The sequence below is a fragment of the Alosa pseudoharengus genome, unplaced genomic scaffold (genome assembly GCF_046254945.1).
Source record: "Alosa pseudoharengus isolate Yale_2024_CS ecotype anadromous, Long Island Sound unplaced genomic scaffold, YU_APseudo_1.1 YU_APseudo_1.1_scf_22, whole genome shotgun sequence".
Taxonomy (NCBI): domain Eukaryota; kingdom Metazoa; phylum Chordata; class Actinopteri; order Clupeiformes; family Clupeidae; genus Alosa; species Alosa pseudoharengus.
The window spans coordinates 27,088,975-27,093,107 of record NW_027468680.1 but is presented as its reverse complement, the minus strand read 5'-3'; positions in this window follow the sequence as shown (position 1 = coordinate 27,093,107).

Below are 4,133 nucleotides of genomic sequence, written 5' to 3'. Positions count from 1 at the left end.
CAACTTCTGTTATCTCAAATGGGCCTAAGCAGTGGGGAGAATTTTCTGTGCATAGCGTAATCGACACTCAAACACTGTTGCCCCCGCCTGTTTTCTAGCGTACCACAGAGGACTGAGATGGCGACGGTAGGCCAGGATTCCACAAGGGGCACCCTTCCATTCTCCAGCCTTCGTCCAATTAACCCCAAGGAGGACTGAGGTGGGGTCAGGAGCTCTAGACTTGTGTGCTGCCAATCTGGGGACTGCTAAAAAATCCTACATAGAAATGCAAAACGTCGACGTGAATACATTGAGCCAATCATGTGGTGTGATGTGAATACACTGAGCCAATCATATGGTGTGTTGTGAAGACATCGTGCCAATCATGTGTTGTTGATCTCGCCGCTGGAGCAAGATTGGTGTCGTGAAGCCTTGCGCACGCGCATTTCTGCCGAAATGGATGCCCGACGTGTGCCCAAAAAGCGTTGCCATATGGCCGCTGAGTGGAGGGACTTGCCTAAAAGGACTTTGACGCTCCCCAGCGGTGGTTAAAAGAAATAACGGGTGTGGCTCTAATGCCTCCTACCTGTGACACATACATCATTACCGTGTATTTGCTGTGAAAGTAGAAAAAAGCCTTATTTCAGAGGGTCAGTCTAGCTTAATCAAATTAAATATATGGGTAATACAAATAATAGCCTACCCTCTGAAGGAGCTGAATCTCAAGCTTGAGCTTTTATTTCCAGCAGCTTCTTCTCATTATCAAGCTCAAGGTTGCGCTTATACAGCGCCCTTACATTGTCGGTGCCAACCTATAGAAATTATGGGTTAAAATCGTATTACCTTAGCATGCTAAAAACTGTGTGGCGCACCTTACATAAGGAAGAACCTAAATAAAAAAAAACTTGTCTCTCCCGCGAGAACGCCTTGATGGGGAGCTGGACTTGGAGGTGGTGGCCTGCTCATATGTGTCATCTCTCTTTAGAATAAATAATCAAAAGAGTGATGTGAAACAGTTACATGCGGTTACAGCACTGTTCAGTTGAGGTTCCCATTGTGATGGCTGTAGAAAGTTCTAGGTTCCACAGTGAGTGACCCAATAGGCATTTTTTATTCTGCAATTTCATAGTATTTCCTGGGTGTGAGTGGTTAAGAAAAATCACCTTTATAGTCACCCTGTGTCAGGGTTGCAGTATGGAGAGCTGGACCGAGGCGCAGGGCAAGTAGCGATCGAGGCACACGTAAATGTCAGAACAGGAATCTTTAATACAAAATGCACACTACAACCACGAAACAACATCAAAGACCGACAGGGGACTGAGGGGAGACAGAGGGTTTAAATACACAGGGACTTAACAAGGCACAGGTGGACACGAAACAAGGTAAAACGAGAGACAGGTGAACACAGGGCTGGAATTCATAATTAAATGAGCAGACTAATAATGACAAACAGGTGAGGGGCGGAGACACAGGGAACTGGGACATGGCAAGACAAACAAAGGAGCACATGGCTGACAGGAAGTAAACAAAGGAGGGACAGGGAACACAGGATCGTTACAGTACCCCCCCCTTTAAGGGCCGGATTCCAGACAGCCCAACAGAAAAAAAAGGAGAAGTCCAAGCAGGGTGGGTGGAGGGGGCCAAAGGCAGGAGGGCCAGGCGGGCGGCCGGTCAGGGACGGCGGTTCAGGCGGGCGACCTGGCGGATGGCCGGTCAGGGACGGCGGTTCAGGCAGGCGGCCGGGCGGATGGCCGGTCAGGGACTGCGTTTCAGGCGACTGGGCTGCAGGCACCGGAGTAGGGACTGGAGCCAGGCCTGGAGCCGGAGGGGGTACTGGAGCCGGAGCCTGGCCTGGAGCCAGAGTCAAACCCAGGACAGGAGCGGGTGCTGGAGCCAGAGCGGGGACTGGAGCCGGACTCGGCGCGGGAGCCGGAGCAGGAGCAGGACTCGGCGCGGGAGCAGGAGCAGGACTCGGCGCGGGAGCCGGAGCAGGAGCAGGACTCGGCGCGGGAGCCGGAGCAGGAGCAGGACTCGGCGCGGGAGCCGGAGCAGGAGCAGGACTCGGCGCGGGAGCCGGAGCAGGAGCCGGACTCGGCGGAGCCGGAGCAGGAGCCGGACTCGGCGGAGCAGGAGCTGGACTCGGAGGAGCGGGAGCAGGAGCCGGAGCAGGAGGCGGAGCCGGCGGAGCAGGAGCCGGACTCGGCGGAGCAGGAGCCGGACTCGACGCGGGAGGCGGAGCAGGAGCCGGACTCGGCGCGGGAGGCGGAGCAGGAGCCGGACTCGGCGCGGGAGGCGGAGCAGGAGCCGGACTCGGCGGAGCCAGAGCAGGAGCAGGACTCGGCGCGGGAGGCGGAGCCGGAGCAGGAGCCGGACTCGGCGGAGCCGGAGCAGGACTCGGCGCGGGAGGCGGAGCAGAAGCCGAACTCGGCGCGGGAGGCGGAGCAGGGACTCGATTCATGGGAGCCGGAGTCAGAACTGGAGCACGAGCTGGCACAGGAGCTTGACTCGGGGATGGAGAGGGAGCTGGAACCGGAGTCGGGACTGGAGCCTGAGTCGGGACTGGAGCCTGAGTCGGGACTGGAGCCTGAGTCGGGACTGGAGCCTGAGCCAGTGTAGGAGTCTGATTCGGGGCTGGAGAGGGAGCTGGAACCGGAATCGGGACTGGAGCCAGAATCGGGACTGGAGCCGGAATCAGGGCTGGAGCCAGAATCGGGACTGGAGCCGGAGGCGCTTCAGAGCGCGGGGAATCGGGACTAGAACTCGGAGGCGCTTCAGAGCGCGGGGACTCGGGACTGGAACTCGGAGGCGCTTCAGAGCGCAGGGACTCGGGACGAACTCGGAGGTGCCTGAGAGCGCGGGGCTGGAGCGGGAGCCGGCGCAGGAGTCTGAATCGGGGCTGGAGAGGGAGCTACCGGAAGAACTGCAGGCCCAGGGCGTTGGGGAGTTGGGACTGGAGAGGGGCCTGGTCCCTCCTCCTCAGAGGACCAGTCATCCTCAGAGGTTTCCCCCTCCTCTTCATCCTCCCAGAACAGCTCCCAGGGCATTAGGTGCAGTGGCAAGTCAGAATTAAAATAAAAAAACTTGCCTTCTTCCATGCTTGTTGGTCGGTCTTTCTGTCAGGGTTGCAGTATGGAGAGCTGGACCGAGGCGCAGGGCAAGTAGCGATCGAGGCACACGTAAACGTCAGAACAGGAATCTTTAATACAAAATGCACACTACAACCACGAAACAACATCAAAGACCGACAGGGGACTGAGGGGAGACAGAGGGTTTAAATACACAGGGACTTAACAAGGCACAGGTGGACACGAAACAAGGTAAAACGAGAGACAGGTGAACACAGGGCTGGAATTCATAATTAAATGAGCAGACTAATAATGACAAACAGGTGAGGGGCGGAGACACAGGGAACTGGGACATGGCAAGACAAACAAAGGAGCACATGGCTGACAGGAAGTAAACAAAGGAGGGACAGGGAACACAGGATCGTTACACCCTGGACTCACAGGCCGACAGAGTTTCATCATCGTCTGTATTCTGAAAGAATCAGGGAAACCTATTATAGGCCATACTTTACAAAATCCTGCCAACATTTAGAAGAATACATGACAACTTGCTTTGACAGGCTACCTCTGCTTGGAGATTGAATGCCTCTGTCGGCGGCTCCCGCAATTGAATGTTGCTACATTCAACTAAAAATGACACGAATTAATTTACTCAATCATCTCACATTTGATAAGCAAGACAATTATGTATGTTCATTGGCAATATGAATACATACCGATTACAAACACATCAGACACTGCGGCAGAGGGGTCAGATGACAACCCCCCTGCCACTCCGGCCATCATTGGTCGCCCTTCATTATTGGCGAGGGCCAGCTCCTCTGACACAGTGAAGGGTGGTGGAGCTGACCCCCTCCCAGTGGTGTTTTGTTGGGCTTATTTTTATTTTTAATTTACAGGTAATCAACATCAGATTAAAGGTTAGAGCCTGGCCTATTGCAAATTATTGGCTACATACTGTAACGATTTGATAGCGACACACACAGTTGTCCAATCAAAAGGTTTATTAGCTGAGAACGAGAGCAGGGACACAGACACAGAACACAATGCACACAGGGCAGGTCAAGCAAACACACACACTACACTTAC